Source organism: Abramis brama, assembly GCF_963993115.1.
Source record: "Abramis brama genome assembly, chromosome: 18".
Classification (NCBI taxonomy): domain Eukaryota; kingdom Metazoa; phylum Chordata; class Actinopteri; order Cypriniformes; family Leuciscidae; genus Abramis; species Abramis brama.
Window position 1 is genome coordinate 469,841 of NC_139980.1, and position 25,263 is coordinate 495,103.

A 25,263-nucleotide genomic window follows, 5' to 3' on the forward strand; every position below is an offset into this window, starting at 1 on the left:
AAAACAACCAGACACAGGAAAAGTTTCTTTCCCCAGGCCATCTACCTCATGAACACTTAAATGTTCCGCTACTGTGGAACAAACATGTGCAATACTTCCCTCAGACATTTCATTATAGCACCTTATAACTTTATATATATTTATAATTTATAATCTTTTTATTTTTATTTTATTTTTATTTTTTCTATTTTTTATTTATACCTATGTTACTTGTCTTGTCACTTTATATTGTATGTGTACTGGAAGCTACTGTCACCAAGACAAATTCCTCGTATGCGCAAGCATACTTGGCAATAAAGCTCTTTCTGATTCTGATTCTGATTCTGATTCTGATAATTCCTGCCCACTAAAAGCTGCACGGATAAATTTGCTTACCCCACAAATAGACCCATCTATGTAAACGATTTAGAAAAAGTTCCATCAATTCACACTTTATATCATGGCTATGATATAGTGTCATATCACCAGCCCTAACATGCAGTGATGCTTTACACACATTTGACAAACTAGTTGATAAAAATCAACAACCGGTCAAGTCTGATTGGCTAACGCTATTTTCCCACTTGTCTGTGCTCTTTTATTCTTTCATGTTAACTGAAGTGAATAATGCACTATTTTAACTTTAATCAACAAGTAGAATTGATCATGACATTCTCACCTTATAAGAAAGAAAAAGAAAAGAAAAGAAAAAAATTGCTGATCCAGTGCTGAGCTAGTGAATGTCTGAACTAGTTGATGCACAAAATCAATACCCTGATAAAGAAGTTGACTGGCAAAAAGTATTTTATGTATTTTGAAAATACAAAAATACTCATCTTAAATGTATTTAAATACAAATTACATTAGATTTTTTTCCAAAGGCTTTAAAATACAAAATACAAAATAGTATTTTGTATTTCAAATATGTATTTTAAATACATGTATCTGAAATTCTGCCCATCCCTGACTTATACCAGTTTATAGTCCACCACAAATACACTTTAGTACACTAAAGTACCCAAGAATACAGTGTGCTTCACTATATATATTTTTCCATTAAAGTAGGGTTAGTGATCTCAACAAATCCCTAACTGTAAGTAAACTACTAGCAACACCCTGGTCACTGCCCACAGCACCAGCATCACGGCAGCATGTTCTCAATGGCCAGACAGCACTTTTTCATTAGGAAATGCAAAAATCTTGCTCTTCTTCTCAAGAGATTTCTGTAATTGCTGAAATTCAGCCCAAAGCACTTAACATGCACACTACATTCAGATGTTGCATTGCAGATCATCTGTCTGATTACTGTCCTCAGACATCGCCTTTAAACGTCTCCATCCTTCAATAACAGCTGCATCACACTGGGACAGATTCATAAATCATAAATCAGTCAGCGCTGAAATGTGCCAATCAAACTGTTCTGATCAGACTGAGGGGTCTTGATCTTCACTTTAACACATCTGACTCTTCTCGCTAGTGCTTCTGCTGTTCAGGAACAACATTTTCTATCCTCCTTCCTCCGACCGCCTGACTGTGACTAATGAATATCTTCAGGAACATGTCATGACTGATGACACCCCAAGAACACACACAATCTAATGCTTTTTTCAAAAGCTCTAAGATCTGCTGCATTATGGCACACCAGTACATTAGTAGTTCTTGTAGTGTAAAATATTGTTTAGCAGGGCAAAATCTTTGAATATATTTAATAGGGGTGTAACGGTACACGTATTCGTCCTGAACCGTCACAGTTCGGTGCACACAGACGACGAATACAGTGAGTCACAGGCGATCCACACTCCAATCCAGAAGGAGACGCGCGCGGTAATGCAACACGGTTTGCTAACCACCACAACAGGAGGAAGAGCATCCTGTTCTTTATTTCACAAAGCACAATGATTTATTTTTATTGTGAGTGTTCAGAAATAAAAATAGACCCTTTACAGTTTCGAATGATATCTTACTCTTATAAGTTATAACTATGACTCATGACTATGACAGAGTATTTTAAGTTGTTTCCACTGTTATGACGAGACAAAATCATTTGTGTCGTGGAAGTCTTACTGCATCTGCCTTTGTCACCGCATGTAAGTGAACTCTCACGTGCAAAGAAAATGACTGCGCACACACAACACGTTAATGAATCAAAAAAAAAAATAATAAGTTTGAAATCAAACCAGTACGTTCGAAAACAGTTGCACTTTACGGCGCAGCATTGGTCAATCTATAAATTAGAGTAACAAATCAACAATTCCTTAATTTGTTTTATTTTAAGCATCAGGAATCTGTTTTTTAATCAGCTTTACAAAAACATATCCACTATGCAAGAGTGTATTCTGCTGACTGCTTAGTGCTTAAAGGAGAACTCCGGTCAATTTTAACATTGAGCTCATTTTTTTGTACATTTGGAGTGCTGTCAATACAGAGAACAACGACAAAAATCGGTGTTGCCTACACCATGTTATCCTCTTTTTAAAATTTGCACCCTGTTGACTTCAATGAGGCAAGTTTTAAACCTGCTTTTAGCCTCTTAACATCCTTGATGTGTCATTACAAGTACACAGCCATGTGAGTGATTCCTTCGGAGTGAACACGGGTGAATCTGACTGCAGTAGATGTGAAAGATATGAATAAAAATGAAGTTAATTCGGCCAGCGCACATACCTGCATTTACATCCTGTTTTCGGTCGAAGGCCACAGTAGTCGATTGTCGAATGACACATCAAGGAAGTTAAGAGGCTAAAAGCAGGTTTAAAACTTGCCCCATTGAAGTCAACAGGGTGCAAATTTTAAAAAGAGGATAACATGGTGTAGGCAACACCGATTTTTGTCGTTGTTCTCTGTATTAACAGCACTCCAAATGTACAAAAAAATGAGCTCAATGTTAAAATTGACCGGAGTTCTCCTTTAATACACTAAATAGGCTGTACTGTACCAACTACCCCAAGGCGACTAAATGCCACTAGGTGGAACAAACTGTAATCTGCACTACTGTCTGATCAAAATAAATGAAAAGAAACCGAGCATTGAGGATTTGTTGCTTTTTCCTGTTGTGAATCCAAAACAAAGGACCTGTGAATTCTGTGTACCGTTACACCTCTAATAATTAAATATGTCATGAACTTGCTTTTTCAAACAATATTACCTGTAAACAATTAAAGCCATTACCAAAACCACAACGTTTGGAGACTAGTTTTAAAGAATATTGTAGAAAGCGGTAATATTTCTCATTCTAACTAAAGAAAACTATTTAAATAATTGATCCACCAATTCGTCAGTTGAGTCTACAGACACATATACACAATGTTTGTATAAAATATGTTTAATTTGAAATATCTGAGGTGAAGTTAAAGTTAGAAAAAGTTTGACTTATGACTATAGAACCACCCGATGGCGTTATCATAATATTTGCATATAGTCTACTGAATTGCGCTTAGTCTTCTTGCACGTACATGTTTAAGCACATTCTGGTACTTTACATTGCGAAAGCAGCGTTACGAGTCTCGCTCACAACATCCCGAGTGTCATGACAACAGCAGATCCTTCATCAGAACCAGAGTTAGCTAAACTCTAACACTATTAAAGGGATCGTTCACCCAAAAATTAAAATTAGCCCATGATTTAGGCCTACTCAACCTCAATTCGAGGTGTATATGACATTCTTCTTTCAGACGAATACAATCAGAGTTATATTATGTCATGGAAACGTAAGCCCACCCACGACCTTTTCCTTTACTCAAGGGTCTGGAATTCTTCCGTGGGCCCATCACGAAATGTTCTGCGATTCTTGTAAAGCTGTACACATCTTCTCTGCTGCGACTGGCAGAAAGAATCGTGCCTTTTTTTTTTTCCTCACGTGCAACCTACTGAAAGCCTGGATGAGTAATTAGCTGGGTTGGTAAAATAACTAAACTACAGTTTTTAAGTAGAAACAAATATTTATGTAAAGATAAATAGTAAAATAAAGATTCGTCCACACCAGCGCGCGATATCGTTGTGTTTATCTAAGCGCGTGCTTGTCTGCGCTATAAATGCACGAGCCCATTACTGCAGGATTGAGTCTGATTGACTGTCTGAATGTATCGTTCATCAGCTGGATAAAATCGTTCTATAACTATATTGTTTCTCTATATAGTTATTGTTATAGCTGTGGTGGGAACTCAGCTATTCTTTAATATTGAGAACGATTTTTAGAACTACATCTTTATCGTTTTCTTTATAGTTAGCCTATCTTTTTCAGTTTTACAGTTATGAACAGACATGCTTTAAGGACAGGAGTATGTTTCAGCCACAAGAGCAGATCAACTGCTTTTCTGTGCACTAATAGTCCATGAATGACTTGAGTCCATTTAGAAGCTCTCCCGTGTGTCATGACATTAAACGGGACAAACACTTGATAAAAGTGTACAAAATCCCATTTTCCCTTAAGAATCATATTGTGAAAAGTCAGACTGTGACTCGTTTCTCGTGAAGTTTTTGTTTCATTGCAATCCAGAGCTAAGAAACCACATCTTATGGTCTATCGGAGCGAGGAACTTTGACTCACCTGCATGATCTCAAGCGTCCGTGCACTTCTGGTGGATCAGATCCGATCATCCATGGAGAAGAGTCGACGTTTGTGTATCCACGTCGGTGTGTAACTGGCCCTGCCGAGCGGGTTCATCAGGTGTGTATCTATGAATCTCGCACACACACCTGGACATCTGCCTCTGAAAGCTTCATCTTCATCATCATCACCTGTCCGAGCCCGTGAAGCCCTGCGCGCGGTGTGAACCAGCAGAGGCTCCTCACTCACATCAGCTGAGGCTGGCAACCATGGAGACGAGATTACACGTCATGATGCTGCTGATAACACGCTTTATTATCCGCTAGTCAGCGACACGAATATCGCATGTTAACTGCTGTGTACTGTTTATAGCCTATTATTTACGATGAATATATATAAAAAAAATATAAAAAATACCTAAAGTCTAAGACTGCATTACAAATGTGGCTTTTTTTTTAACCTGGCAATAAACAAAGATTTATGATCTTGAAAAATGTAAAATATACATTGTGATGTGAAATGAGTAAATCTTTCAGGTTGTGCATTATTTCTATGTGTCTATTCTAATGCAATGTCAGTAAATGACAGTGATCATGGTGAAGCTCATGCTACAGACACACACCAAATACTGAGATAATATCAATTCAGCCTTTCAGTTTGTCACATGTCTGTCCTGTCTTGTGCTGCACATGGGTGTTTGTTGTTTTGTGCCATGTGCTCTCCTGTCTATTGTCTAGCCCCTCCCATCTTGTTATCTAATTATTGGTTAATTTGTCCCACCTGTCCTTCTCGTTTCCCTCCTTTGTTTGTTCCCCTATTTAGCCTCCCTGTGTTTGTAGTCCTGTGCTGGTTCGTTGTCCGAGTTACCTGTCCTTGATGGTCCTGTCTGTTGGATACCTGAGTTCTGAGTTTTTGTACTTCGTCTGTGTTTGTTTATTAAATCTCCTCTGCACTTGAATCCTCGTCTCTCGTTTAGTGTTCCGTGACACAGTTTGTATCACGTGACATTTGTAACATTATGGGTCTAGATTGTCACATGTTAATATTTCTGAGGATGGGGTTATATCAAATCAAATCAAATCAAATCAAGTATATTTGTATAGCGCTTTTCACAATACAGATTGTATCAAAGCAGCTTCACAGTATTAAAATAAAATAATACAACAAAGTTTGTTTCTAGTGGAATTTATTGATTGATAGAATAAAATTAAATATCCCCAACTGAGCAAGCCAAAGGCATCTGAAAGTCCATTTAAAAAATGTTACAACAACAACCAACTCATGAACATTCCCACCAAAAATATTTTAAAATATTAGAGTTGTGTAATTTGTCACAAAGGCAACATACTGTTTATTGACACAGATTTGACAATAATGACTTAAACAGTTTTTATAAAATATGAAATCTATATTTAAAAAATGCCATCTTTCACAACATATGTGATTCTGTATTATAGGTTATTGGTGGATTTACAGCAATGCAACAGCAAACATGAAAAAAGTAAAATGAAATAAAAATTAGTTATGGTCCATGATCATTTCAAATCTACCATTATATCATTAATTAGGGACTGCTGTCTTAGTTAAGTTCCTAAACGTAATTTCGGGAGGAGTGAGCCCATCTAATCTTTCAATTAACCACCAGAGCATAAGCAGCCGCTCACCTTGCTCTGGCATCGGCTGCTCTGGCGTCCCCCCTCCTCCCCAGCTCCACCTGCATCGGTAACACTTTATAATAACGTTCGGTTGTAAGTCATTTATAAGTGGTTAGTTAATGATGATCTAATAATTTACAAACCATTCATAAATGATTAGCAAGTAATATACCAACATTTTATGTATGTTTTGTAAATTCCGTTACAAGTCATTTACAAGTGATTAGTAAATGATTAACTAATCATTTACAAAACATGACTATACGTTTCATAAATGCTTAAAAAATTGTTAAAATTGTTTTGTATGTTTTGCTCACATTAGGTGCACAGTGTTTAAAGACTCCATGTGTTTCAGAGAAGACAGCTGTCTATACCCTCACCAGTCAGCACTTACACTGCAGTACACACTACACTACACACTACACCACACTACACTACACTACACTATGCACTACACTACACACTACACTACGCACTACACCACACTACACTACACACTACACTACACACTACACCACACTACACTACACTACACTACACTATGCACTACACTACACACTACACTACGCACTACACTACACACTACACTACACACTACAGAAGACAGCTGTCTATACCCTCACCAGTCAGCACTTACACTGCAGTACACACCACACTACACTACACTACACACTACACCACACTACACTACACTACACACTACACCACACTACACTACAAACTACACTACACACTACAGAAGACAGCTGTCTATACCCTCACCAGTCAGCACTTACACTGCAGTACACACCACACTACACTACACACTACACCACACTACACCACACTACACACTACACCACACTACACTACAAACTACACCACACTACACTACACTACACACTACACTACACACTACACTACACACTACACTACACACTACACCACACTACACTACACACTACACTACACTACACACTACACTACACTACACTACACACTACACTACACTACACTACACTACACTACACACTACACCACACTACACTACACCACACTACACTACACTACACACTACACTACACACTAGGGCTGTAGTCAAGACCACCTTTGTCGAGTCCAAGACAAGTCCAAGACCAGGACTAGTCGAGTCCAAGTCAAGACCGAGTCCAAAGAGGTTCGAGTCCGAGTCAAGACCGAGTCCAAAAAGGTTTGAGTCCGAGTCAAGACCGAGTCCAGGACAGGAAAAAAAAAGTCTGCTAAAAAAAATATAGGCTAGCCTATAGAAATTAAATCATTATGTAATAATGAAATAATGAATAATTTTAATTTTATTTAAAATAATTGACTAATTCAAAGAACAACAAAAAAAAAATAATTATATAGGCCTAAAGGAGCACTACACATTCGTTTCGACTGTCTGATCAGCCTTACATTCTGTTCCTGTCAATCATACACGCGATGTCAACCAATTAAACTGCATGAGGGAGGACCGAGCCAACTCACAGACACACACACACACACACAAGAGATGCGGATAAACCGCGGATCAGGCGGATGACGTGACAAAAAAATAATATTTTAATTAAATTCGGTCAGGTGGCGGCTGAAGCAATCAAATGAAAAAAGTTTGCCACTAAGCAAACCTGCAAGTTATGAGCTGGGCTATTTTGTTTCGATATTAGCTATATTTTAAAACAGCCAGTCATTGGAGCCTATACCACTCGTGGAATAGGCAAAGAAAGAAAGGTAAGAAAAAAAGTAGGAAACCTTTGCCCATTAATTAGATGTGCAAGGCAAGCAGGCTAGTTTTCGGGGTGTTATGGACAATTAAAAATATGAATATTCACGTTGCACTAGCGGTGGACTTTCAGCGAGTTTATTTAAACATTTATTTTTTAAAGAGCCGTTTATGAGTCAAAAGAGCCGGCTCTTTCAGTGAGCTGAGTGAAACGAGCCTGCTCACGAAAAAGAGCCGAAATGCCCATAGTAATTAGGTGGCCAGTGTTTCACTTTCCCTTCAATAATATTTTGTTTTAATATCGCGGCGACGTATGTGTGATTACTGGGAACATAATAAAGAAACCTGGACTCGGTCGAGACCAAAAGCCATATTTGACAAGACCAGTGGCCGAGACCGAGACAAGTCCGAGTCCGAATACCAGCGAGTCCGAGACAAGTCCGAGACCATAGAAAAGCGGTCTCGAGTCTGGACTCGAGTCCAAGACCGGACTCGAGTACTACAGCCCTGCTACACACTACAGAAGACAGCTGTCTATACCCTCACCAGTCAGCACTTACACTGCAGTACACACTACACTACACACTACACCACACTACACTACACTACATGCACTACACTACACACTACACTACGCACTACACTACACACTACAGAAGACAGCTGTCTATACCCTCACCAGTCAGCACTTACACTGCAGTACACACTACACTACACACTACACTACACACTACACTACACTACACTACACTACACTACACTACACTACAGTGTTCAACACCTGTTATAGATGATGTGTAAACGCATGAATAAATCATTTACAACACTTTCTGCATCCCCTAATCTAAAGTGTAAACTATTCATCACTTGCAAATGTGTTAAAAATCATTCTACAAAAGTGTAGAATAAGCTTTCTGAGCTTTACCTTGAAACACACACTGCAACAATAATGTTAGTTTATCATCTTTCCATCCCATCAAACACTCAAATAAACTCAAGAAAGTGTCCAAATCATCGTCATTAAACTTAGGCATAAGATTAAGGGTTCTAGCAACATCAAAACCCTTCAAAAATAAGTGACCCATTTCTGACAGCACAATATTAGATCGGCCCTCTAGCTTACCTTCTCCAGAAAGGATTTACGGTGAAGAGGGAGACAGTACGGTTACTGTTAAGTGTTCTCGACCGAGATGGCGTTGCCTATAGACGAGCATGAAGACTCCGCCGGAGGAGGTACCACAATTCGAGAACACTTAACAGTAACCGTACTGTCTCCATAAATCCTTTCTGGATACATTTTAAGTGCATCATTCTGTTTCCAATCATTTGGCTGGATGATGTGATTTCTTCAGGTATAAAGCTGGCTACCGCATCCAGTCTGAAAAGTGTTTTCGCCTGTAAAGTAAATTCCGGCGCAGTATATTTTGTAACGTCCTAAAACAAATGGCAATGCAATGCACCTGTAGAATTTCCTTTTGTTGAAAGCCCAGATAACAGTAAAAAGCTACTATTATGTTTAGATCCACTCTTTACAAAAAAAAAAAAATTCTACGGAAAACGTCTCAGGTTATGACTGTAACCCTAGTTTCCTGAGAAGGGAACGAGAAGCTGCGTCGATGACACTTTGGGAACGCCCCTGCGTGATTGCGTCTGAAGCACGTATGTCAACTAGTCCAATGGCTATAGTGAGCGTTACGGGCGTGTGACGTCACGACCAGGAAAGGATAAAAGCACATCCTGTCTGTCCGGCGTTAGCTTCAATTTAGCCGAAGCAAGTCGATCACAGGGATGCAGGAAGTATGGCAGGGTGATGCAGCGTCTCGTTCCCTTCTCAGGGAACTAAGGTTACAGTCGTAACCTGAACGTACGTAGGGTCCAGGTCCAGGCTATAAAACCTCACAAATGTGAGCGGGGAAGACCAGCCCGCCACATCACACACCTCCTGTAGGGAAACCCCTGATAATAAGGCTTTGGAGTCCGCCATACTCCTAGTAGAATGAGCTCTGACCAGCAAAGGTGACGGCTGGCCAGAGAACTCATAAGCAAGATAAATAACCTCGACTATCCACTTGCTGATCGTCTGCTTAAAAGCTGGAAGACCTTTCTTAGCATTTCTCAGACAAACAGCAGATCTGATTTTCTCCACAGGGCAGCCCTGTGGACATAAGTGTCCAGAGCTCGCAGAGAAGATTCAGCTTTTCCTGGTCCGGAGTCGTAAAAGGAATAGCTTGCAACACAATGGTCCTCTGTATATTGGTCGGCACTTTAGGGATGTAGCCCTGTTTAGGATATAGAAAAGCCTTGACCATCCTTAGTGCAAACTCAAGGCAGGTGGGAGAAACCGAAAGGGCCTGAAGGTCTCCGACTCTCTTAGGGGACGAAATTGCCAGAAGGAAAATGGTCTTGAAGGTCAGAAACTTTTCTGTAACCGATTCGAGGGGCTCAAAGGGAGCCACAGATAGGCCCTCTAGGACTATAGCCAGGTCCCAAGCCTGAACCCGGGTTCGAGTTGCAGGCCTCAGCCTCAGAGTACCACGAAGGAAACGGATAATCAGGGGGTCTCTACCCAACGATGCATTACCCACAGGGGCGTGGTAAGCCGCTATAGCCGCCACGTAAACCTTTAGGGTGGATGGAGATAACCCTGCTGAAAAGTGATCTTGTAAGAACTCAAGCACAGTACGAACTCGGCAGTTAACCGGATCCCACTGACGCTGATGACACCACGTGTGAGTGAAAACCAAAGTGGACGGTGCAAACAGGGTTAACGGGGCATCTAATAAAAAGGCTCTGTCTTTGTCCTTTATTTCGGCCAGGTTTAACCAAAGGTGCATCTCAGCGGCCACCAGGGCTGCCATAGACCATCCTATTGCTCTGGCGGTCTCCTTGGTGGCCCTGAGAGACAGATCTGTGGTCCTGTGGTCCTACCCCCTCGCTCTTATCCAAATCCCCCAGCAGATCAGCCTTGTATGTAAGCCATTGTATGTAAGCATTCTCCGGCCTGACCTGCTGCCGTATATGCTTTACCCACTAAATTAGATGTAGTTTTGTATGGACACTGGAAGAAATTTGAAGGTGTTCGAAAAAGATATATCCCTGTTTCTCCCAACCCCGCTGGTCCTGCCCAGCCCTGATGCATCAAATGAAATGGCGAGCCCCACAATCTCAGTCCATGTGCTGCCTCGGCAAATGCCAAATGAGAACAATGGGGAGCAGACGTTCAGCTTTACTCCCTCGAGGAGAAAGCAAAACAGGAGCGAAGTGTTTTCATTTTAAAGTTCCCACAGTGCAGCAGTGCAAACACCCTCGAGTGCTGACTGAGACACTTTACCATAAATCTCACTCCACGTCTCCTCGCCTCCTCCTCATGTGACACCGGATCACACATGTTCTGGTTGTCTTGACAATGACAACTAGACGAGCACTGGAGACAGACCCTTGTGAAGACCTCGTCAAATAGACTGCCAGCGGCACAGATCCTCAGCGAAAACCACGAGAACAAGACAAGTCCACTGCACAGCCAGCTTCAACTCCTCCCAACAAATGCTGGCGTATCCCGATCTCAAGCAGAAGGAACTGGATGAAGTATTCTGAATGATATCAATCCACAATACGAATACTTGTGATGCAGCCTGGAATTAAACCACACCATGTTCGTTCATCTGGCCAGAGGAGAACTGGCCCCCCGACTGAGCCTGGCTTCTTTCTCCGTTCTGTCACCGATGGAGTTTGGGTTCCTTGCCACTGTCGCCTTTTTGGCTTACTTATTTAGGGACACTTATTCAGCAATATTATTGACCTGACTGCTGACTTTTTACTATTGTCTTTTTAGAGCTGCTTTACAGCAGAATTGAAGTCTGTTTGCATCTTTGAATAATTATTTTCCTGTTTATCACTATAAAGTGGCTATTGTATAACATGCCATATAAATAAAAGTGACTTGACTCTTGTATTTATATCCCTGTGTTTGGTTGATTAGTTTGTCGCTTATAGTCATTGTGTGAATGCAAAGCTGGTTGCGTTTTTTGTTCTTGATGAGTTTTTGTCTTTTGTGCTAAAAATGCTGTGATCAGATCCTCACTTCAACTCTTTCCCTCCCTGCAATGTTAGAGAGGTATAATTTTTACTATAGTTTTTTGTCCTTGCAAATTATAGTTTAAGTCTCAAAGCTAAATCATAAAGTTTATAAGGCTAGTTTATTCTTTATATATACCTTTAGATACATAAAACATATTCTCATTTGTGCATCAATGTGCATAATGTGTGCTAAAGGTGCCAAAATCTTGGAATGATGAGTTGATGAGTGACATGAAGCAACCGATGGATCATTTCTTTTTTAACAGGTTCATTGAAACTTCCTCTCACTATTTCTCACTGGATCTCACTGGATCACGCCTCCTGAAGGTCTTAATCAGCTGCTTCAAGTGTGTTTGATCAGGACTGGAGCTGAACTTTGCAGGATGGTAGATCTTCAGGAACAGGACTGGGCGCCCCTGGTTTAGAGGGTCATCCTGCATGGCTTGTAAGAATGGAAAAAGCTGAACAATAAAATGAGAATTATCATTCTCTCTTTGCTATCAATGTGTCTCTGACTTATTAAAAAACAAGGTTTATGCATAATTAATATTCATTGTTGCAAATATCTCACTCCTCAAAAGCACACATTATTTATATTCAGCTGTGCTCTATGCTTTAATTAAGCCTGTTGTGTGCTTTTAAGTAGAAGCTTTGATTTAGATTCAATGCAGAATTATCTCAGCTGTCAAAAAGTCCCAGTAGGAAAAAAAAGAAAAGAAAAGAAAAGAAAGGGGCAATGTAATTACCAGGGTGAGAGGGAAACCATCCAAATCTGCAGCTTAAAGGGCTCATAATGACAAGTGTAATTATAAGAACATGTTTAGATTCGCAGATGCTTCATTATTGTTCAACAAACCTGTTCTATCTGTGTGTGCTTTTGGATTTGTCTAATGTACTGACACATTGCCTCATTATTATCTATCAAATTTGTATTCATCACATGCTGGTAATGTATTTAATTTGATTCTGTGCTGTAGTTGAGGTACAGTGTGTTACATGAGAATGAGTATGAGATCTGAATCTCAATAAATTAGATTAGCGTTACGGTGTTTTCTCTCAATCTGTTACAGGACTCACTTTCTGCATGCGATTCAGGTGAGGGTTTCCTGTCCTCTAAAACTGCTTTTTTTTCTTTTATTTGGTGTATAATGTCAACCCAATCTCACGGCAATTCGTACGTATTTTATGAGGTGGCTAAGAATTCGCATGAATGACCTACCCCTTGCCCCGCCCCTAAACCTACCAGTCACTGGGGTTTAGACAAATCATACGTAGTCACCTTGTAAAATACGTATGAATTGGTCATGAGATAGCATTGGTAATAAAGCTGTTTGTACACATCACAAATACCACAAAAAGTATTAAAAGTATTAAAAGTCCACACCAAAGGGAGTTAATCTCTCCAACAGAAAACACCCTTAATCGCTATGTTTATAGTCCTGCCACTATTTCCATGATGTAGTTACGCCACATTTGCATAATTCTCACCTGCTGGCTAATTTGGCTCACCCTCAGGGATGTTACTTTATTTTTAACAGAATGTTCATCAGCAATACAACCCTCCCATCATTGGGCTTCACCTTGGTCCTTGATCCCTCCAGCTCCGTCTTGGTACTCTATGGTATGTCTGCGGTCACCTCCTTTAAACTTTTTTTTTATTTTATTTTTTTATTACCAGATCCAAGCCTCAAATCTCTCCCCACACCTGTGCCAGACAGTTAAATTTAATTGTTTCCTGATATTGAAAGGACGGTCAGTCATGAAACTTATTAGTCCAACTTCTGCTAAACTCACCAACTGTTGTCTAATAGTCATTGCATGTCGTTTTATTTGAAATAATAATAATAATAATAATAATTGCATGTCACAAGATTTTTGGCTCTTGTTATGTGTTCCATTCATCAGTTTGTATTATTATTGAAACATTGTTGACTGATAGATTTAAAAAATATATATCCTAATAATAATGTTATTACTCTGTGGAATACATGATACTGTAATATCAGTTGTGGCATTCAGCATTAAAAGATACATACTTTAGCTGTGCTTGTGTTTTGACTCTCTTTGGGATAATGTACATTCAGATGGTCATTATTACTAAATGAATTGATTCATGGTGATGCAACACCTGATCTCTCTTTTCTCTGTAATTTTCTGTTTTGTATTGCAATAATTATGTATTTTAGAGATATGTCTCTGGTTTATTAAAATGCTAAAAAACTATTCCCTGTATTTCAAACCATTAGAAAGAAGTTTGTGTTTGTCAGACAGTTATAATTTTCTATGCTGTAGTTTATGAGCTTTTCAGAACAGAACCAATCTCTGAATATGTCATTAAGTTGTCATTAAGTCAACAACATCCCGTGTGTGCTGTCAATCAGACAGAGACATCTTTCAAAACAACACCTCAGGAGACTCTAGAATTGCTTTTTATATCTTTGCTATCATAAGTGAGGATGAGTGTCAACTTAAAGTCTAGACTAAAGATGAGCATTTCAGCATTTAATACTTAGCCATATCATTATGAATGCTCTTCATATATCAGAAGAAAATGTGTATCCTGGCTGTGAAAAACTCCCTGCCACACTGCTAAGTTGGGTGATCGGTATGGCTTTCTGAGTGTTTGGTCAGGGTATATTCTGGCAAACCGTTTGCCAATCATGTCTAGCAATCAGCAAAGCAAACGTCTCGGTTACGTTTGTATCCCTCGTTCCCTGAGTAGAGAACGGAGACGTTACGTTAGTGACGACGAATGGGGTTTTGCTTAGAAGCCCAACACCTTTGAGTATTACAAAACGAGCCAATGGCAAGGAAATGCCATGGGTCTGCGGAATTTGCATAGCGTAACTCCGCCCCACCTCGTGGGTCTATAAGGAAGTACGCTGGCAACATGCAGATATGTCTTTCCTGCTGAGGAGCCGAGACTGAACTCAGGCGTTCCAGCGGTACAGCAGAGGTGGCAGGGAGACGTAACGTCTCCGTTCCCTACTCGGGGAAAGAGGGTTACATACGTAACTGAGACGTTCCCTTTTTTGGTCACTACGAGTTACGTCAGTCACGACGAATGGGGTTCCCAGTCTAATCACGCCACCTCGGCTGTCTTCCAGTGCCCTGCGTAAGTCTGGACTAGGACTCCTACTTAACACTGGAATACCAAGGTACACTGGGAAGCATATCTCAGTGGAAATATGCAACACAATGTCTGCCCGAAGGGAGGACTTACCCGCAAGTCCAACACATATGACCCGCGAGCAGGCTGCATATGGAGAACACTGAGGTATCCAGCCCGCAGGGTGGAATGTTTCAACCCCAGGGGCCCTATATTAACGATCTGAAACGCAAGTAACTTTGTGGGCGGGTCTCGGCGCTGTTGCTATTATACCGGCGGGATAAATGACTCTTGCGCCCGACTCAAATCTAAAATGTGTTGGTCTGAAGTAGTTTCATTATTCATAGGTGTGGTTTGGACGTAACGTGAAATAAACCAATCAGAGCATCATCTCACATTCCCTTTAAGAGCAGGCGCGCTTGTTCCATGGCGGATTGCTATTATAACGGCGGATTTGCCAGACGCACGCCAGGAGCGGTTCACAGCCGAGGAGACCGACGTTCTCGTCAGGGCCGTAAAACACAGAGAAGTGACATTGGGGATGGAGAAACACACCCAGATTAGCTTCGGTTAAACAGGCGTATAATAATTTGGGTAAATGTGTAAGATAGATTTATGCCTATTTTTTCACATCTTCATGGACACCACAATGATTTCCCTCGTGTGGAATATTTTTCCTTGTAATAATGTAGCCTATGATTTGCAAAAATGGGAACTGCTGCTTCAGTGTGGATGAGAGAAGCAAAGTGTGTGTGCTTTGTGCTCACGCTACATTGATTATGGCCAAGCATGCGCCCTTAAAATAGCATCTGAATAACGCGCCACTGACTTTAGACTGGGTTTCTCCTGGTCAGTGGCGGAATTGTTTTCTAAACCTGCAAAATAGCACCAGGGAACGTTTGCGCTGGAACACGCCTCCTCTTTTCACTGAACCGCCCCCGGGAGCGCAAGTTCATTCCCTAATTTAACGACGTGCGTCTGTGGGGGGAAAAATCCGCTGTGCGTCGGGTGAGAAATAGGAATGATACATGCGTCGCTGTACAAAGTCAGTTGCGCTGGGTGCAAGATAGGGCCCATAGTCAGTCATATTGTTCCTAAGTGCTGTGTAAAGCGGAATGATGCAGAACTGTTGCTATTCAGTTCAATTCCATTAAAATAGCTTTATTGGCATGACAAAAGTACATTTTGCATTGCCAAAGCATTGAAATGACATGTCTGATCCCTAACATGACACTCTGTGACTAATGAGGCCGTGTGTAAACACACACACACACAGTGCGGTGTAATTCTCGGTCTGTTGATGGGGAGCGTAATCTAAACGCTGATGAACACAAGCCACTGAAGTCCACAGGCGTCTGGCAGAGCTTCTGTCATGTTGCATTTACGCTCTGTGACACTGGAAGGAAAACAGCCAGACTCTGTTCGCTCTCGTAAAGACACACACATCAGACGGCTGTGGGTTAGTGGACAACAGCCCATCCTGTCACACACACTGAGAGCACATGCGTTGTGTTGCAGTAACAAGCCCAAATCTCCAAAGACTTTTCCATTTGCTTCCATTTAATTTATCCTTTCAGAGTCAGCTCTCACACTCATGACATCTGGAGCCTACATTGTGGTTCATCTGGAGATGTTTCTGTCCTGCAGTGGTCATCATGTTCAGCTCACATGCAAAAGCTCCTCGATTTGAAACAGGAGTGTTTTGATGAGAATAAACTGCTTGCAATGAAGGATTTAGCATTTACATTTGCTGTCTTTTCAACAAGCGTTTACTTCACTTTTCTCCATGAAACACAGTTCATTTCAATGAGAGCGAATGATGGAATAAATAATGACGTTCACACACCATGAAATCTCACAAAAAATTAAACGATGACATAAAAAGTTGAAATTATGACATAATAATTCATAATTATAATGTACTAATTCATAATTGAGATTGAAATTTTTTTTTTTTAAGATTAAGACTTTTTAATCTCCTAATTTTTATTTTTCATCTCATAGTTAAGATTTAGTGCGTCACAATTTCTACATTTTATGTCCTAATTCTGATAAACCACAGCTTGCATTTTTTCTAATGCATTGGAAATTTGCTGTCACAGATCTAGATCTGATAGAGATGTCAGAGATGGTGTCAGGTTTTGGGTAAAGTTGAATGAAATCAATCTGTTCCCAGAGCAATGTCACCGCCAGAAAGTGTACATTATGAGTGAACAGAGAAACGGTGTTGATACGGATGGTTCGTGCTGAAATTGAGAAGACAAATGATCGCACATCATAAGTCTGCTCTAAATTCACAACAACACATCAAGGGCCTGTATCAGTTTCCACATAGTAAACACATTTGTTTATTACATTTTACTAAGTACTACTTTACTTCCATTAGTAGATCCAATAGTGACATGTAAACTAACTAACTATATGGTGAACAGGACAGGACTGAAAGAAAATTCAGTAAATTAAAGTTCTGTCATCATTTACCCACCTCCTGTTCAGAGACTGACCAGACTCAACCCTGTTCCAGTGGGTTTGCAGTCACAACCCACAGGCTGTAAAAGGAGGTCCCCTTGAGTGTCCTACACACTCCTGTCTTCCATGACAAATAAAATCAATATAGACTGTGAAAAAACTGCAGACTGGTAACCACCAAACATTAGTCTTTTGCATTTTATTTTTGGCCTTCAGTCACTTATATCAACAATGTGCTTAAAGGGACGTCCTGCATTGTGTTTATCAGCTGATGCATTTTACTCATTGTCAGAACAACACGTGTCAAGTCAAGTCACATTTACTATTTCTATTGCACTTTACACAGTACAGATCACTCAACCACATAAAAGATCACGCCTCATTAGCGGACGTTTCAATGGGCCGCTATACGTAAGCCACCACTAATGAGGGATCTATGTATACATATCTATGATACAATATCTTGCAATATCTTGCATCTATAATCGTGGTTCACTGTGTGGCTGAACAGCTGATGCAAATGGTGGTTCACGATTATAGATTGGCGAGTACAGAAAAAAAAAAAAAAACCTTAACATAGATCAACTTAGGCAAGCAGGCTTTGGGAAAAGCAGGGAAATAAAACAAGGTTCCCTTATCAGTCGATCACTCTCGACATACGTCATGGCTGACAGATAGGAATCTCGCTGGAGAGGCCAATCTACTTCGAGTGAGACTAAAACGAGCCAATGCACATTGGCTGCAATCATTGGCATCAGCTGTTCAGCCACGCAGCGCGGGTATATAATGAGCAGAAGGTGCGATTACACTTCAGTCTTTTGCTTCGGAGCCGAGCACTCTGATGCTCTGAAGATTGTGAAACCGAGTGAGCTTTTTTCCCGGACCTCTCCACACTGGTGCGAGTGACACAGCACAGCAGCACGAGCGGTCTTTTTCTCTAATTTTTCCTTTCTGTTTTTTGTGTTGACTTGAGCAAATAAAAGCTGTTCTCACAGCTGGTAAGGTGCGCTTGAGAGCGCTCAGTCCCCGTGCCTGCGCCTCGATCTACCCCTCCTCAGAGGGCACTGCTTTGGGCACTGACACCGGAGACCTGAGGCACCTTTTACTGCCAGACACCGTCCCAGTGGCTCCTCCTCCCTCACCACCCTTGATGGCGGGGCGGCTAAGGGATGCACGCGTATCCCACCAGTGGACATTGCTATGCAGCTGTGCTCTAACTTCACTTGGCACAGAGAACTGTGTCTCCCTTGCCGGGCCTGTGAGTACTCATCGGATTTAACCAGCAAGGCTTACAAGGCCTGTGGGGAAGCCGTCTCTGCCATGCATGCCATGGCATTGCAGCAGGTCCATCAGGCCAAGGCACTGAACTGCACAATGATGGTCACGACCCACCGACCCAAGTTCTCCAGGAACTTTGACCCATGACCCAAGTTCTTCAGGAACTTCGTGCCGCTACGGACCTCGCGCTTTGTGCGACGAAGTTCACCGCGCGGTCAGTGGGTCGTGTGATGTCCACAATGGTGGTCCAGGAACGCCATCTCTGGCTGTGTCTGGCCGACATGAGTGAGACCGACAAGCTCTGGTTCCTTAACTCCCCCGTGTCCCAGATCGGCCTCTTCGGTGGCGTGCCAGCTGCTGCCTCCACCCCACCGCCTGCGGCCCCTCAGTCTGCTCGGCGCCGGGGGCATCCTCCTGCGTCTGCCCTCGCTCCCGCGCCGCAGCCTCCATCTAACCGGCGCCGTGGAGCCAGTCGCAGACAGACCCCCCCGCACTGCTCCCTCCCCCGGAAGAGGGCCTGGTGGAAAACCCTTTGTTTCCCTTTGTTTTTGTTCCGCTGCTGGCCTCAAAACCAGTGGTACCCAAATTTTCAATAAAAGAGCAGTTTCTTCCGTCTCTGGGTCTGAAGAGGGCCCGGAGAGCAGTGGGGGGAGAGAATCCTCATCACTCTCATCTGCCTCATCTATCGCCAGCGGGCAGCAGTGTGCAGTTCGAGAACGCGACCAAGCCGCGTCCTGCCCCTCCTGCCCCGTGGAACCAGGTAAGTGTTGCTCAGCACACTCCGCGACGGGCCGCCTCCCAGAGAGAGCCTCCCTAGCCGAGTCCCAGTGTTCCACCTCGCTGGAAGTGAATATGTATCATTTATTGTACACACACAGTTAAATTGCACTTTGTTTGTACTTCAGTAACACTTTTAATCAATTCTGGTGACCAAGTCTATGGCAATGAAATTAAATACAGTATGTGTATGTGTACTTGCAAATACTGTGGGTTTGTTCAAATGTACTTTTGTTTTAAATGTGTAAAACTGCAACCCACCAAATCATTTGACAAATAGTCACATATTAATAGCAGGCTATATAGCATTACATTTTACATTCCTGGCAGCTAATTCATTACGATGACATAACATAGTGTGATCAAATGTACAGGTAATATAAAAACTAATTTATTAGCTGATATATAATTTATATGATTCCTGAATTCCATGTATCTCTGGATGGTGAAAACCACATCTCCCCTAGTTCCACTCTCCTTCATAGCGTCATCAACCTTCGTCTTTGTTATTGTTTTGAAAATTCGACCTCTGGCGGCAAAAAACAAACAAACATATTGTACCTTTAATTATGAAATTCAGTTTCACATATAAGCAGCTTTACAGAAGTCATATTAACATTAACATTAACATTAATAGTGTTATTATCCAGCTCAATTCAGTTCAAGTTTTGTTCTCATCTAATAGTGTCAGTGCAGTCGAATAATCAAGACACTATTTCATTGAAACTCTTTTAATTTAAGTTCACATGATTACACATTCGTTCAGTAACAGTAACAAGAGAAGATTCAATGAAACTTACAACAGTGAAAGTTCAGTATAAAGTTCATTTTTTAGTCCATACAGCTCATGCACATTAGAAGTCTTCTGAATTCATATGATGTGTGAGGAACAGATGGAAATTTAAGTTAATGACTGCAGAAGACTCAAATGAAGCACACAGCCAATGTGTTCTACTTTAATTGTGATGGTATAATTTTTTCTGTAGAAACCAGCTGTCCACTTTCATTGCATGACGAATATCCAACAAAGCATCTCCACTTGTGTTCTTCAGAAGGGAAACGATGCTGGTTTCAAACTCACCCTTTAAATAGTGTCAGTATTTGGCATGACTGGCGTGTTAATATTTGAGCAGCTGATAACAGAAAGGTTGTGAGATTCCAGCTGATGGTCCATGCTCGATACACAATGAAGATGTATTAAACTTCATACCAGCTTGAGATGTTATACAGATACCACAATCACAACACAGCTGGAGCCACATCAGGTCTGGATCGCCAGAAGCAGAACACGAGGATTTGCTTTGCCTTTCCTCTCAACACAAACACACAAACCTTGTGATTACTAACAGCCCATTACTCACTCTCTCTCTCTCTCTCTCTCTCTCTCCCTCTCTCTCTCTCTCTCTCTCTCTCTCTCTCTCTCTCTCTCTCTCTCTCTCCCTCTCTCTCTCTCCTTCCACCACCCCCTCCACATAATTTCAGACTCAATGGAGGGATATTGTTCATGATGTTTCTGCTTAGACTGTGGCCAGATGGCCATTCTTTAGCTGAATTGCACCCAGAACGCTGACTCACACACATTCCCACTGCGCCGTTCAGGTCGGAGGCGATCAGTCTCAGATGATATTAGTATTCAGTTAATGTTTGAGTCTGCTGGAGTCTGTGGATTAGTGAGAGCTTGTCTTCATAGCTACAATAAAGTCAAATAAAAGCTGAAAATATCCACCTGGGAAGAAGATGACATTTTTTATTTTTTTAAAAAATATTTTCAGATGTTAAATGCCGCGGTTAATTCTGTGGTTAAATGACTGTGATTTTTAAATGTACCTGTCCAATTATGTGCATGTAACACAATGGTCTAGTTTGCAACTGCATGTGAATACATGCAATAATACAAAAATGTCATGATCGAAAGGACAAGATCCCGGATACAGGTGGCCAGAATGAGCTGGGCGATCCCGTAGAGATAGGGTGAGGAGCTCGGTCACTCGGGAGGAGCTCAGAGTAGAGCCGCTGCTCCTCCACATCGAGAGGGTCAGCTGAGGTGGCTCGGGCATCTGTTCCGGATGCCTCCTGGACGCCTTCCCGGGGTTCCCGGGCGCATCCCACCAGGAGGAGACCCCGGGGAAGACCTAGGACACGCTGGAGGGATTATGCCTCCCGGCTGGCCTGGGAACACCTCGGTGTCCCCGCGGAAGAGCTGGAGGAAGTGTCTAGTGAGAGGGAAGTCTGGGCGTCTCTGCTTAGACTGCTGCCCCCGCGACCCGGCCCCAGATGGATGGATGGTAGATGTGTTAATACAATCAAGCACCTAGTGATCGGCTGTCTAGTTTAGATGGGCATCAGCTCTAACTGGGCTATTTACAGCACCAGGAAGTTTTATTTTGACATCTGCCTCCACTAGGCAGCTGTGCGTTTAGGACACACAAAGAGGTTGCTTTGGATAGAAAAATACATATGGATTTCAGCTTGGAGCATATCAAATGTCAAAAATCCTCACTCATAATGCAAACTGTGTGAATGATGTGTAATGAAAACACTACTGAGTCCTGTATATTTATATTGATGTGCCTTTAAAAAGCCTTTTGCATGTCTTATACCACCTGCAAAAGAGACGAGAGAAACGAAGCCATTCAGCTGGCAGAGTGGGAAATTACTCCAATGTTTTCCAATTACATTTATTGAAGCATATCTTGGAGCTCCTCCAGACTTGGATTTTCTTGTGGAATAATAAGAGAGAGGTGTAATTTAAGCACTCGTTAATACTGTGTATGTTTTGGAGGATGCTAAGAGGAAAACACTGAAATTAAATCATGACTGTGTCATGAGGTAATAATGATTGATTGATGATTGACATGTAAAAATGATTGACAGAATTTTATCAACATAATGATAGTATTTGTCATGTTCTGATTCACTGTCTTGTTTTATTTCTAGCTATGGTCGTTTCCAACTTAAAACGGAAAACTTTGTTTGCTTTTTGGTCGTTTTTTTAACTCAACAACAGTGTTTTGGGGGCCTGCAAACGCAGTGTAGTCTATAGGCATGCGTGTCGGTCTATAGGCACGCCTCCACCTCGTCTATAGGCACGCCTCCACCTCGTCTATAGGCACGCCTCCACCTCGTCTATAGGCACGCCTCCACCTCGTCTATAGGCACGCCTCCACCTCGGTCATGCCTGCAGCTCCGCCGTGGCCCTCCAGGTCTTCAGATGACCTCAGTCAGTCATCTCCCTGGTTCCGCTCTATCTTTCCACCAAGGCTCCACCATGGCTACTCCCTCCATCGGCTCCACCGTGGACCTTTATGTCTCTGCTCTGGGTCATCCTCCTGCTGCTCCCATCTCTGCTCTGGCTCCTCCCACCTTCATCTTTTCCCTGGTCAGATAAACATGACTGGTGGAATGTTGATTGACAGATGATTTTGACATGGTATATGTACTACTCATCACTTAATCAAAAGAAAATGAGTGTGCTATGCACAAAAAGACAGATTGTGACAGACAGAGATAGATAGATAGATAGATAGATAGATAGATAGATAGATAGATAGATAGATAAATAGATAGATAGATAGATAGACAGCTAACTGACAACAGCATAATTTAAACCCATTCATAAAGCTCTCCTGCCTCTGAGGACACTTCACACTACCGTCTCCTCATTCATAGAGTGAGGCGCTGAGAGGACGAGCAGCCATCCGTCCTTTTCTCTCTGTGTCAGTGCAATGATGCTTTTTATCCTTGAGAGCTGGAGGAGAGCGAGGAACTGTCTCAAAATGAGAGGGTCATGCTTGAGTGGTCCGCTAGTGTGAGCTGGTTTAAGAGCAGCTGGGATATGAGTGCTTTTATGATGGATTATAGAGATAGCAGCACTCTTCTGTATGAAATGAGGCCTGCTCCATTTCACTGGACTTACTTTTTGACAAGGGTGTGTCTAATGGAGTGAAGCATCTCCAATCGTCCAGCAGGAGATTTGTTTCATTATTCGACTGTGTGTTGTAATGAGTGCTGATCCAGCGCTGGAGCTACAGCAGTAGTGTTCACTGCGATACACATCTCAGCTCTTTTTCCGTGGTTTTTCACTGTTTTAGTAAAACTGTCAGACAAAAAGATAACACACGTGTACATGCTGCAGATATACTGACCAACAGTGGCTTAATTGATTTATTTTTTTATAACACTGAACCCCAACAGATTACTCTTACTTCACATTGCTGATCCATTCATTAATCCAGTGCCGACAGCAGGAACGATGTTATCAAATGAAGTGTCACAATCTCATTCAAGACTTATTGAGCTGGTACACCGACGCATGTATCATTCCTATTTTGCACCCGCGCACAGCGGACTTTTCCCTCTACAGAAGCACGTCGGTTAACTAAGAAATACACTTGCTCACCCCGGGGCGGTTCAGCGCAAAGAGGAGGCGTGTTCCGGCGCAAACGTTCCCTCATGCTATTTTGCACGTTTAGAAAACAATTCCGCCACTGACCGAAAAAAACTAGTTTAAAGTCAATGGCGCGTTGCGCATGTTATTCCAACCCGATCTCACGGGAAAACGTACAAATTCTACGAGGTGGCTAATTCGTACGAATTCATAAAACCTCACTCGTACGAATTAGTCGATTTTTGCAAAATCGTACATATTTTACGAATTGCCCAATTCGTATGAATTCATACGAATGACCTACCCCTGACCCCGCCCCTAAACCTACCCATCACGTGGGTTTAGACAAATCGTAAAAATTCGTACGAGTGAGGTCGTACGAATTCGTACGAATTAGCCATCTTTTTATCATTCGTACGAATTCGTACGAATTGGTCGTGAGATAGTGTTGTGTTATTCATATGCTATTTTAAGGGCGCATGCTTGGCCATAATCAATGTAGCGTGTGCACAACGCACATACACTTTGATTCTCTCATCTACACAGAAGCAGCAGTTTTCATTTTTGCAAATCATACATTATTACGATAGATAGATAGATAGATAGATAGATAGATAGATAGATAGTTTATTATAAAAGCATACATCTAGCTTACACATTTACCCAAATTATTATACGCCTGTTTAACCGAAGCTAATCTGGGTGTGTTTCTCCATCCCCAATGTCACTTCTCTGTGTTTTACGGCCGTGACGAGAGCGTCGGTCTCCTCAGCTGTGAACCACTCCTGGCAAATCCGCCGTTATAATAGCAATCCGCCATGGAACAAGCGCGCCTGCTCTTAAAGGGAATGTGAGATGTCGCTCTGATTGGTTTATTTCACGTTACACCCAAACCACACCTATGAGTAATGAAGCGACTTCAGACCAACACATTTTAGATTTGCGTCGGGCGCAAGAGTCATTTATCCCGCCGGTATAATAGCAACAGCGCCGAGATCCGCCCACAAAGTTACTTGCGTTTCGCGCTTGATACTTGCGTTTCAGATCGTTAAAATAGGGCCCAGAATGTTATTGACAATGTGTAAATGATTCTTCGGTAACACTTTAGAATACTGTTCCTTCATTAATGAATAATTACACAGGAACAAACAAGTAACGCATTATTAACATTCTAGTAACTACTATTAACTAACAAGAAACTCTGATTAACAAATTAGTAAGTAATAGCGCTCAGATGAATGTAGTAGTTCATTATTAGCTAATCAA

At 41.7% G+C, this 25,263-nt stretch overlaps 1 protein-coding gene across 1 annotated transcript in view; it reads right to left on the reverse strand.

Annotated features, from left to right (window-relative positions):
• Positions 1–4,871, reverse strand: part of htr1e (5-hydroxytryptamine receptor 1E) — a 46,843-nt gene extending 41,972 nt beyond the window's left edge. The window contains exon 1 of the mRNA XM_084091617.1: positions 4,526–4,871. The gene's annotated coding sequence lies outside the window, so the exon portion shown is untranslated. The remainder of the gene's footprint in view (positions 1–4,525) is intronic.
• Between the last annotated feature and the right edge of the window lie 20,392 nt (positions 4,872–25,263).